A 12,205-nucleotide genomic window follows, 5' to 3' on the forward strand; every position below is an offset into this window, starting at 1 on the left:
GACTTCAGGGGCAGTGAAAAGCAGCTGAGCCCAGCAAGAGGCAAAATTCATCATTTTGCAGGATGAGACCCATCCCATGACACGGGAGGCCAGCTTTTCCTCTGACGTGTGTGAGGGGATGAGGTGCGAAAAGATGAGTACAACAAACTGGTGCTGGCAGTGCTCACACAAGCAATGTTTCTGAACCAGCAATGGTAATAATAAAAATAATAAATAATGAAAATGTAAACCTGGGTAAGGTTTCTCTTAGATGCAAATTAAGATTTAAATATAAAAATGATAGGCTTGTGCTAATCCTTCTTAGGAAGTCATAAATTGTTAATCAGACCCTAGGCGGTGTTGTTTAATACCAACTTTAATAAAATAGCTGCCTGAAGCACAAAGACAGTTGGGATCCTGACTCTAAAACTTTGGTAGCTTCATCCACATTTTTGTAGCCCGAGGCTCTTATACTACTATTGATACCAACTCCTTTGAAATATGCTCATTTTTTAGGCTGCTAAATTATTAAACACCTTATTAGTAGAAAGATTAGATGGAAGAGAAGCCATCTCTGTATGATGGAAAACGGATTGGAAGAGGAAGAAAAAGTTGAGGGAATATTTACATAAAAGATACAGCTCTGTTGTTGATATACGGAGGTAATCCATAATCCATAATTCATTTAAGAAATGAACCCATCAAATTACATCACAATGGATGACAAATTGCTACTGTTGAGCTATCCTATGATAAATTACATAGAGTCATTGCTGTCAGAGTAAAACTTGTCTGAGATTGAGAAAGCAAAGTCACTAGAAGGTTCTTCCCCTTGTTGTTTCATAGGATCTATATCACACACAGTGTTTCACATTTCCATCACACACTTTGGTGGCGTAGCAAAAGTTCCCTTGTACGGGGCAACCACAAAGTCTACCAAGTTAAAACTATCCTGAAAATCACAAGAAAGAGGAAAGGCAGAAGAAGGAGAAACGTTTCTTGTCTATTCCTTATCAATACTTGTCAGTCAGGTGAACAGATCTTTAGACTCAAAAAAAAAAAAAGCAAAAAGCAGTTACATCTTTAAGTGCAATGCTTTCCCCCTGTATGTCCACAGCAGCTTGTTAGCATGCTAATTGTTTGGTTTAATATGCAACACAGAGCAAACATGCTACTTTGAAGTGCTTATTCATGATGTCGTGGATATTAGTGTATATTTCTTAATTACACAACAGGACAATCATTTCCCCCTTCAACCTACACTTTCTGTTGCTCTGATTGGTTTCTCTAACTAGCCAGAATAATCATTTTGCCACACAGAAGCAGATAAGGAAAAAAAAAGTAAACAATTTTAAAAGCCATTTTAATTTAATAACAAATTGGGAGCTGTACTTTGTGTTAAATTAGCACTGCAAGCCTCATAGTAATTCAAGGCAAGCTTTCTTGTTCGTTACTGCTTAATTAATCAGTCCTGTTTCCATCTAAATGAAAAGTTTTCTCTCTCTCCCTATCATCTCTAATATCTCATTTCAGGCAGCACATCAAGTTAATCTTGCTTACATTAGCAACTTATTTTGAATGGCTCAGCTCAGTTATTTACAATAATTCATCCCATCCTAGCTTGCAGCTGAATCCTGCTTGTGCTCTGCTCCACTCGGACGGTCACAGCCCCTGGTACACCAGCAGGTGCAGAGCAAGCTCACCCAGCCCCGTGACACAACGTGTGAGGACAGAGACCTACTTCCAATGCACTGATGTCTACTGAACTTTTGGCTTCCTGATGTGTCTTGTCTTCCCAGAGGCAACATGCAGAGAGCTGGGCGAAGGATCATTTTGTTATAAAACAACAGATGAGCTTGAAACAATCCGATAGAAGAACAGAAATAGGGAAGGGAAGGAGAAAATAGGAAGTTGGGTGGTGCCTGGAAATACGTCCTCATCACCCGTTATACAGCACGTCCCATAAACAGAGCTGGAATAAACATGAGTCTTGCACTACCATCAGTGGTACATATAAAAAATAACAAACCTTAATCCATTTCCCCTTCAAAGGAAGTGAAGAATGGGACTTTAAGCAGCAGCTGGGTGAGTGTCTCCTTCATGTGCTCGCCTCACCATTCACAGAGCTGAAAGCTGTTGCCACAGCCATAATATACTACTTTCTGTCACCGCCATAGCCAACTACACTAAGTTTGGGAATTAACAAAACATCCCAGGTGTTTTGGATTGCACTGACCTGGCCCCGGCCAACCACTTACTGAAGCTGTGACCTCTGGTAGCCCTCCAGTCTGTGCGCCCACTGTTTCTAGGTTCAGCCTCCAGGAGAAAGTTTTCTGGTTGTCTCCTGCAGCTCAGATGCCTGCCAGGGTCAGGAGGGCTGCTACAAATCCCCTTCCCTCTTCAGGCAGCACTGCTGCTCCAGCAGCTCCGTCCCCGATGACCCGGAGAGGTAACTGATACTTGCTGGGGTAAGGGCTCGAAACTAAATCTGCATCTGAAGTGCTTGAACCACGTGAAGGCTGCTTTTAATGCCAGTTTGGCCAAACATAAATGCTTCTGTAATAAACACAAAATATGCTTAATTAAACGAGCCATTCCAAGTGGACAAAAGCTGTCCCCGAGTAACCCCGGTATTTACTTTTGCTCCTCCAAGATCCAGGATGGTATTTCAAGAGGAAACAAGGATGTGCAGTATATTTTAATCTCCTAGGTTTGCAGCAACCAGCTTCTGACCTCACAATTACCAGCCTGGTTGAAATTACAACCTGTTGCTAAGGAAAACTCTATCATACCTTAAAGTAGCTGTGATATCAAGTAGCTTTGAGATATCTGTCAAATGGATTGCAGGAGATTAATGGGGAGCTGTTTTAGAAATCCTGTAAAAGACAGCCTAAAATGTTAAAATATGATAATACATTTCATTTAATAACAATATAAATTCTGTGCTGAGAAAAGTGGGAGCTTTTTTTTTTTTTTTTTTTTTTTGTTAAGAGGAAGAGAAATCCTTTCTACAAATCAGAGCGCACAGGCCTGTTTCTGACGGGAAACGCTGCTCTGAAATGCGCTGAATTTCAAAGCTGCTTGAGATTAGATTGTCTGTGGAATTGTGCTGATGGCTGTAAATATTCATAAATAAGATGCACTGGGCCAGCATTTTCCCCTCAGATGTGTATGCACTTTCTCTTAAGTACAGACAACCTGAAGGCACAGGCACCTGAAGGAGGAGTTTGAGCTAAGCGTTGGCTTTAGAGGCGCGACGCTTGTGCAAAGGAAAGATGCTCCTGCCACATTCAGGCATCCCTGCTCTGCATCCCCCCCTGACTTCCCCTAGCCACCGGTGGAAGCAGCAGCACAGCAGGGAACCCAGCTCCACGCTGTGTGAACGAGCCAGGGCCATATCACTTACTGAAGGGAGGTCAGTGGGAAATGATGATCATTCCTCACGCAGTGGTTTCCACCCGTACTTTTCCTCATCTGCTGTTTAGGGACACCAAGTTTACAAATTTTCAGAGGTCACCGTTTGGTCAGCACTGAATTAATCGGGGAGCTGTAAACACTGCCTTACAGGATCCTGACATCTCGATCCAGGAAGGCACTTAGGAATTCAAACAGTCTTGTGGACTTTGGTGCAGTGTGGTGGTATGTTTAAAAGTAAACATGTCTTTAACAGCTTTCTGCTCTGGGACCAGGTATGATAAGGCAGAGAGAGAGAAGAGCACTGCTTTGTTTATAGCAGAAATAACTTGGCAATTATCAGCAGTGAGAAGGGAAGTACAGTAGCAGGACATTCATATTATTTAGACTTAAATGGAGTTTAGATGAAATACAGAGTTTTATAAAAGTGGTTGGCACAGCACAGATTGCTTAAAGGGATGTGGCTGGTGGACTTAAAAGTTGCTTCTGCATCTTTTTCCCTTTCAGCAGTGACAGCTAAATTGAGCACCAATTTCACAAAAGGAATTTGCTCTCTGAAAGGGATTCTAACTCCATATATTCCTGCTCTGTGATCTCCCAGAGCACTCTTCGCAGTGTGAAAATGAGGAAATAGGCTCTCTTGAATCCTTACAGTGGCTGCTCCGTTTGTAAGGCCAGCTCCAAAAGCATTAGGGCACAGTGGGTTGCATGCAGCTCAGAGCCTGGTGCTCTTTGGATCAGACCCCACCACATAGCTTGCAAATTCAAGGCATCTTTTTTGTTTGCATGTCTTCCTGCCTCTCCCTCTATTTATTTACTCCCGGATCAATACCCATGGCAGGGGTGTTGGTGTGCGCCATGTCCTTATTCAGGTAACTTTCCTTTGGCTCACCTTCATAGCTATGTGCTAGGAATACTGCTCCTTAGATGTTTACAAAGCAGGGGTGCTATGAAATGAATTCCTACAGGCACAGAGGTGAAGAAGAGAGTGGAGCGTGACCTCTGGCTGCCCCAAGCCACAGGCAGCAGCATGCAGAAGAAGCAGCTTTTTATGAGACTTCTTTATCCCCTCCTGTCTCACAGGCATAAGTAGGTGGGAATGGACAAGGCAGGGAATGGCAAAGAAACTCTGTGGCTGCTCCAACCAGGCCAACGCGGAGAGGAAGGTCATCTCCACCTTGCTTAGGGACAGCTCAGATTACTGTCCCCTGAGGATAAAATATTCAGTCTTGTCCCAGACTGCTCTGGAGCTACCCGGCCTCCCCCTTCCCCTCGGCACAGAACACGACTGAACAAACAAGCAAAAGACATCCAGAAAGTCCTTTGGGAAGAGAGCGTCAAAGCGGCTACAAGGAGTCCTTGAGAAAAATAATTGGCTTTCTTCTGGATGAAAAAAGAGACCCAAATCTGTTTTTTTTTCCCCAGACATTCTTTGATCAGCTCCAACAACTTGAGTAAGCAGCAGAGAGGTGGGAGGGTTGACTGCAAGCTGCACTCGCTGTAGATCCTGGTTCAGCATCCCTGCTGTGCTGCAGACTCCTGGCATGACCTTGGGCAAGCCACTCACCTCCGCTGTGATCCGCTTCCCCCCTCCGTAAAACAGGGCCAGCTGCAGAGGTCAGCCTCTCTGGGGGCTGCGTGGTGAAGACGCGCATTTTTAGAGACGGTGAAACACTCAAATAGCTTTTGAGTGATGGCCCCATGTAGATCGACGACGCCTTGTCCCTTGTGTGGAGCAAGACCACCAGACATCCACAGAGCATCTCACAACGGTAAAGTGCTATTTTTGTGACATGATACTATAAGCTATTTCGCTTTCTTTTTGTCCGTGAAGATGCTTTTGTCAAATAATGATTGCCAGACTAATGACACCCTAAAGTTACAAACCACCGGGCACTCAAAGAGAATCAATTCAGCAAGGAAGCTGTTTTCACCTGAATGCTTAGGGCAAAACTTAAAGCAACCATGCTTTTAATTGTTATTTTTGTTAATGTAGTGGAACTGGGGGGGAAGAGGACACGTGGATTTCCTTCTAAGCGAGAGGGCTTTCCCCTGGGCGAGAGCATCAGTACAGAGGTCGGTCCCTGTGCCGCTTGGTGTCCGCACCCTGCTGGGACCTCATGGGGTGTGTGGTCTCCCACCAGCCGCCTGTCCCACGTGCAGAACAAACCTGGATTCCCACCTCCTTCGAGAACCCACTGCTGGGTTACCATCAGAGGCAAGTATTTCTTTGAGCCTGGTCCCACCAAAGCTGAGCTGGGTGCTAATGATGGTGTTGATTGAGCAGCCTTCGTGCTTATAGGAGCTATTCACTGACGACTGAGAGGCAGCAGTTAGGGAGAAGGCAGCTCTGTCTCACACCCAGACCAGCACGCACTTGCAGTACCTGGGGAAACGACTTGTTTTTAATTTCTGTGCTAATTTCCAGTTCCTGCTGACCCTTCTCCTAGGTGCTCCTGCTCTGGTTCCGTGATTAGATGCAGAAGTGGGAAAGAAACACTACCTATTATCTTGCAGGTGGCTGTAAACATTACAGCAAGATAATGGAATTAGTTTAGCTGAGAGGAATTAAGGTACCCAGATAGGACAGAACCGATCCCATTCATAAAGTGCTCTCTTCTGTGTGCTGCGATGTGTCATTAGGGTAGAGCCGTGGGGATACAATGGGTATTTATGTTGCAAATCAAATCCAATAGTCACATTCTGGCTATAACCGAGCACTTTCTGAATATATAGAAATATATATGTATATCCTGGCAAGGCAGGCTAATTAATCCATAAAATATCTGCCCGCAATGCCAGAATGATGCCATTATTGAGCAGGTTACTTAAAACATAGCAAGGTTGGCACCGTTCCTGAGCGCAACCAGATGGAAGTGTGTCTGCTCTTTGCGTGTGTGCTTGGTGGAGAGGACGGCATGGGGACTGCGTCTTGTGGCTGGGGTGAGATGAAGCCGTGTCAGTGCAATGGTGGACGTCGCAGCACAGTTTCGAGGGCTCTGGCACCGTCACAGTAAAGCAACCACTGTGTCAATTCCAGATTCTTTTTGGGGGTCCAGCACCGTAACTCATGGAGAACCCCACGCCAAATGCACCTTTTCTGCACTGGCAGGGCCCACGGGCTCCCCACCACAAAGGCACGGTCTCTCTTCCCCACCAGCATTGCCCCTTGCTGCTGTAAGGGGGCTGCACCTTCGGGGAAACTGTTCTGGTTTGCTTTGGAAGAGGGAAATACTGAGAGGGGAGGGCAGCTCCATGGGATGGGATGTACTGACCAGCCACGTTAATTCACTCACTCTAAAAAGAGTCCTGAACTACAGTTATGCTGATTTCTTCAGGGAATGCCCCTGTTAACAAACAAAGGTATAAATACAAATATTCACAATATTTGTTTGGGCCTTTCAATGCCAAGCACACAGCCAGGAAAATAAATAAAGTGAGAGACAATGTTGGCAGCCGGCCACACCTGGAGTAAGTACCAGGGACAGTCATGGGTGCAAGGCTGGAGAAGGCTGCCTGAATTAGGGAGGGGAAGCCACTGGTGGGCAATGAGGATTGGGGCGCACAGCAGTGCCCTAGGGAAGCTGGGGAGCTTGAGGCTGGATGGACCCCCAGCAGATATGGGGCAGTTGTTTGGGAAGGGTGAGAGAAGCTCTTAGGGTGAGATGTACAGCAAGAAGAACCCACACCAATGTGAGGAGGAGCACTCAAAAAAAAACTGACTTAAAAAACGCTTTTATGCAGTACTTTCTCCACCTAGCTCTCCTGCAGTGTCACTCACAACGCGACCCCGAGAGGATGACTTTTTCTGTCACTTCCCTGGTTAGCATAAGGCTGCTGGTGTTTTGCATTTATTATGCATTCTTCGAGGGTGTTTTTAAAACTCAAACAGGGACTACTAATTTGCCCTGTACCTTTTGTTAAGCAAATAGAGACAGAAAGCAGCAGAGTTTAATCACACTAAATGTCCCCTCTGCATCTCTTCTCTCCCCATCCTGAACGAAAGGAGCCGAGATGTCAAGACATCTCCCCTCATTTCTCCAGCCCCCTTGGAAAGGGCTGCCATGACTAAGCAAGCAGCACCAGCGAGCCAGCTGCTGCCAGATTTTATCTCCACCAGAGCACATTCGGGCACTTAGGCTGCAACTCGAACCCCGCATAGAGTCCACGGAAGAGATTGGGTTCGGCAGCACGCGGAGCCGTCTGCTGATGGGGGGCTCGCCTCCAAGGTTTCTGTTGGAAAGGAGCCGAATTTGGCCCCCGGTGGGGGTGAGGATAACCGCAGCTACGGTTATCTGCCTTGTTTCTGAGAGCTGGGAACCAAAGTAATTATTTAGAAACAAAGCAAAAAGAAGCAACCCCCCAATGACTCCAAGCCTTTGAAGAAAGCAGCACAGTTGGTGCAGCTAGCGGTGGCTTGAAGGGGTTAATTAAGAAGTCTCCCTGACACCCAGCTCCCAACACGGGGCCTCTCCGTGGCATTTCCTGCACACGCACGATAATCAAAAGATACTGAAAACCAATTCTGTTTTATTCTGGTATAATTGCAACGGAGCCACCAGAGGAATTGCAACCATTATGCAGGATGAGGCACCATCGCAGTGGGGCCTGCTGTTTCCAACGGATTTTACCCACTCGTTCTTATAGATTTCAGCTACCTTTCGTTTCAGTAATTAGCCACCATTTCCAAGGAGATCCATAAGCAATTTCCTGCCCATCTTGAGCCATACTGCTATGAGATTGCACTAGCAACTGAACAGAGTTTAAAAGTAGTCAACGAAGGGCAGACAGCATGCTAAAAAGTTAAGCAAGAGATGGATGCCACCATTTAACAGCAGAGAAATGTCGATGCCCTCTGGATCTGCTCGACCACTGCAAAAGGCACAGGCACCCGCTGGGCACCCAACGGCGATTCCTTCCCAACCCCAATTTTTGCATTGCAGGAGTCTATAACACCAAGCAGGTCGGCGTGCTGAAATCTTCAGCCAAAGCAAAAATCATGGAGCAGACCCGAGGGGGGACGATCCTGCCCGAGGGACCCGGCGTGCCTTCGGGTCGCCGAGCGGAGGAGCTCAGGTCGGATCTCGGCTGGGGAGCTGCACAGGCACGAGCACAACTTCCACCAAGTTTACATTGGGTTCAAGATCTTCAGCAGAAAGGAGCCGGGGGGAGGAAGCATTTTTTAATGCATGTGTTTTGCTTTCAAGGAAGTCTCTCAGCTAAATATTTTTGAAACAGCAGATGGCAAAACGCAAACTTTATGAAAGGGAAGGCTGCCTTGAGCGGCAGGTTACTGCTTGCAGGGGAAAGCTGTGCAAGGGCGGGAGGGAGAGAGGAGTCAGAAGTTAAGATGCATATTTCTAGCTGAACAACTTGGTTGGAAAATGACAACCATGTCTATAAATGTGCTCTTTGGAGTGCTGGCATGGCAATATGTAAGAGCTGTGAACTGGTGTGAAAGCTAAAATACCTAGAGGGACTAATAAGTCCCCATGGGGACCCCAGTTTGCCAGGTCCTTAAGTGGCTGCAGAGGATAATTGCAGAGAACTACAACAGGACTGAATCAATGCCACTTTCCCTGAAAAAAATAAAATAAAATAAAAAATGTATTTCTGCCTCTGATTATGTTGCTCTGCAAGGACTGGCTGCCTGCCCCCCCTGCCTCCTCCACCTCAAAAGTCAACTGCAAGCCACTAGAAATATGTCCAGAAAGATTATGGTGCAGCTGAAAGCCAGAAGCATATGAGATTATATATTTACCGGTGCCGTGTCAGACAACATCTGAGAAGAGAGGAGAGGAAAAAGGGATTCAGCCCTGCAGTCTTTATTAGCATGTTTGGGCTGTTTAAAGGAGCTATCCAATTGTGCCATTGCTGCCAGGCCTCTAAAACTGTATATATCCATGATAAAGGAATCTACTTGATCTTGATCACAAGCCTCCAAGCCCGACCCGGCTCTCCTGTGACGTGCAAACTTATTACCTTTAAACAGGAATTAGAAAAAAAAAAGAAAAAAGAAATGAATAGGGATGCACCATTACCCATGGCATTATATTGCTCAGGAACAGATGTTAATCAATTTTATGGAATGCTTTAAGTAATATGCAAGCACTTGTGCACAGAACTGGCTGCGTAATAGAGATTGCAGCCCAGCAAATACATGAGATAAGCCTTTATCTTGACTGGGAGAATTATGCCTATTTTGCTTAAAACCGAAGAGGTCTTCACGTTTGAGCAATTTTATTCCCCCCGAACTATGTTATTTCCAGGGTGCTATTACATACAGCCCTATGACAAAAGGGAATGAAAATAACCTTGCTCTTGATCGTGCCGTTCTCCTTGCGCATGTGTTCGCACACACAGCCCATGAAGTGCACATGTGGACGTGTGTGCTGCCCTCGCCGATTCCTGGGGAAATGGGCACAGCTTTCCCCTCTGCTCCAGCTGTGCCAGAAGAAGGGTCAATCAGAGAAAGGACTGACCTTACGCTCGGTAAGTAATTTTTGCTACAGAGCCTCCCCATGCAGTGCTAACCGAACTTTGAAACCTCACATCGTGTAGAAGTAGAAGGAAAAAGATGCCCCAGCCTCTGGATTTGTATAAAAGTAGCAGCTGTGCCATCACGCTGGGAGTAATTCTGGTCATTAAGCTTCTTGATCCTTGAATGTCATCAGGAGTTACTTAGGTGACCATCCACTTGCACTTACAAAGTACTGCATTTAACTCTCCATAAAATATGGATTTTATTGCAGCAGTGACAGGACTTCTTCCCACAGCCACTGACCTCTACCGCTATTGCTTATCTCTTGGCTCAACCTTCTGCACAAGAATACACGTAGAGAGTATCCGCACCGTGTGCCAGCGTGCGTGCATGTGGGTGTTACATGCACATGAATACAGAAACAGTTCAATCTATCTGACATACGAAGTGTGTTACCAGCTCCTTAGAAACACTGACAACAACCAGATTCAGCACTTTCTTTCTGTAATTATCCAACTTCTCTCCTGTAAAATGCCGCTACGCCTACCCGCTCTCTTCCCCCAGCTCCATCGCTCCCCAGCCCGTGCCTTCCTCAGATGAAGGCTTTCACGTTTGTCAGTGCCGGCAGCGTCCCCAGATCTGCCCCCTCGGCCCCTTCCTCGCACCGAGGGAGCGCCTCGCTTCAGCTGGGCTCCCCTTTCAGCTCCGCACTTTGCCTCGCCTTTCGCTTCTCATCCGGAGGGTTTTGCCCTGTATCCATTTCCCTGCAACTCAGCAGTGCCAAAAAGCCAGGACAGTTTTTTTTTTGTTTTTTTTTCTTCTCTTTTAATTTTATAAGTTCTTCTACTGCGTCTCCTCTCCCGGCGTTATTCGTGCTCTTATTCTTGTTATTACTGTTCCCACCATTGTTCCAAAGGCACGCCACCCTCCTCCTGCCCTCCCCACCTTCCCGCACCCCCCAGCCCCTCGCTGCCCAGCGGGGACACGCCGCATCCCTTCGCCCGGCTTGCGGTGACAGCGCCGTGCCCCCCGCCCGCCCCCAGCCCACCGGGCACAGCGTGGGGGAGCCCCGGGGCTGGGGTGGAGGGTCGGGGTTGGGATGGAGGGTCGGGGTTGGGATGGAGGGTCGGGGTTGGGATGGAGGGTCGGGGTTGGGATGGAGGGGAGGGTTGGGGCTGGGATGGAGGGTTGGGGCTGGGATGGAGGGTTGGGGCTGGGATGGAGGGTCGGGGTTGGGATGGAGGGGAGGGTTGGGGCTGGGATGGAGGGGAGGGTTGGGGCTGGGATGGAGGGTTGGGGTTGGGATGGAGGGTTGGGGATGGGATGGAGGGTTGGGGGGCGGGGGGGGGGTAGGAGCCCCCCGCCACCCTACAGCCAACTTTGCAGAATAAATGCTCCCCCCCCCCCCACCCCCCCCCGCTCCCAAATCCTTGGATTAGCGTTCCCGATAAGCGCAGGGAAAGGGCAGGAGAAGGGGGAAGGCGGCTGGCAGGAGAGGGCGGAAAGTTGCGCGGAGCCCCCGCTCCTTACCGGCACGCAGCGGCGGCGGCTCCCCGGCCCCTGCTCGGCGGCGCTCAGCCCGCCCGCCTCTCTCTGGGGCTGCCGCTCGGCCGGCAGCACTTTTTAACTCCAGCATGCAGGCAGCCCGAGCCGAGGGGGCTCTCCATCTGATTGGTTTCCATTCAGTGCTCCTGATTAATAAAAAAAAAAAAAAAAAAAAGAGGGAGAGAGAAAGGAGGGAGGGGGGGAGGGATGGGAGGGAAAGAAAAAAAAAAAAAAAAGACAAACTCCTCCCTCCCTCCCTGCCTGCCTCCCCGGCAGGCGCACACCCGCATACGCACACACAGACACACGGACACACGGACACACACACACACCCGCACCCCCAGCGCTGCGGATGCCGGAGCCGCCGCCCCGGGGCCGGGATGCTCGGAGCGGGACGGGCTCTGCGAGTGGAGGCGGGGGGAGGGCGCAGGGGGGGTCCTGCCCCTCCGACCCCCCTTTTCTCCAGCTCCCCCCGAGCAGCTCCGTGCGGGAGGCAGCCGCCGGCCGGCTCCGTGTCCCCCCCACCCCGGGGACAAGTGCGGCGGGCAGGGGGCGCGGGGGGACCCCGGCCGCCGGGGGCTGGACACGAGGGGTCGCAGGGCGGGGTGGCGGCTGCCTGCCGGCACCGTTTGCACCCAAAAAAAAAGGAGCCCCGGGCGGCTGAAGCTGCGCTCAGTCCCTGCAAGACGCACGGCAAATGTCGCCCCAAGTGCGGCTTTGCGCTCCTCGCCTCCCGGCGCCTCTCCCCGGCCTTAGGTTTGACCTTTATCGTCTCCTTGCCTCCCT

The 12,205-nt window shown here is 48.8% G+C and overlaps 2 protein-coding genes across 6 annotated transcripts in view; one reads left to right on the forward strand and one right to left on the reverse strand.

The window, feature by feature from the left end:
• Positions 1-11,589, reverse strand: part of LOC310893272 (cadherin-6) — a 107,955-nt gene extending 96,366 nt beyond the window's left edge. For 2 of the 4 annotated variants that reach the window (XM_083821958.1, XM_083821959.1), the window contains exon 1: positions 11,405-11,589. The gene's annotated coding sequence lies outside the window, so the exon portion shown is untranslated. The remainder of the gene's footprint in view (positions 1-11,404) is intronic. The other 2 variants (XM_083821961.1, XM_083821960.1) reach the window with 1 other exon arrangement.
• Positions 1-12,205, forward strand: part of LOC310893273 (uncharacterized protein) — a 296,192-nt gene that overhangs the window by 30,708 nt on the left and 253,279 nt on the right. For both annotated transcript variants that reach the window (XR_014578859.1, XM_083821963.1), the window contains one exon: positions 1-9,885. This exon is cut by the window's left edge. The gene's annotated coding sequence lies outside the window, so the exon portion shown is untranslated. The remainder of the gene's footprint in view (positions 9,886-12,205) is intronic.

Source organism: Anser anser (genome assembly GCF_964211835.1).
Source record: "Anser anser genome assembly, chromosome: 2".
NCBI lineage: Eukaryota > Metazoa > Chordata > Aves > Anseriformes > Anatidae > Anser > Anser anser.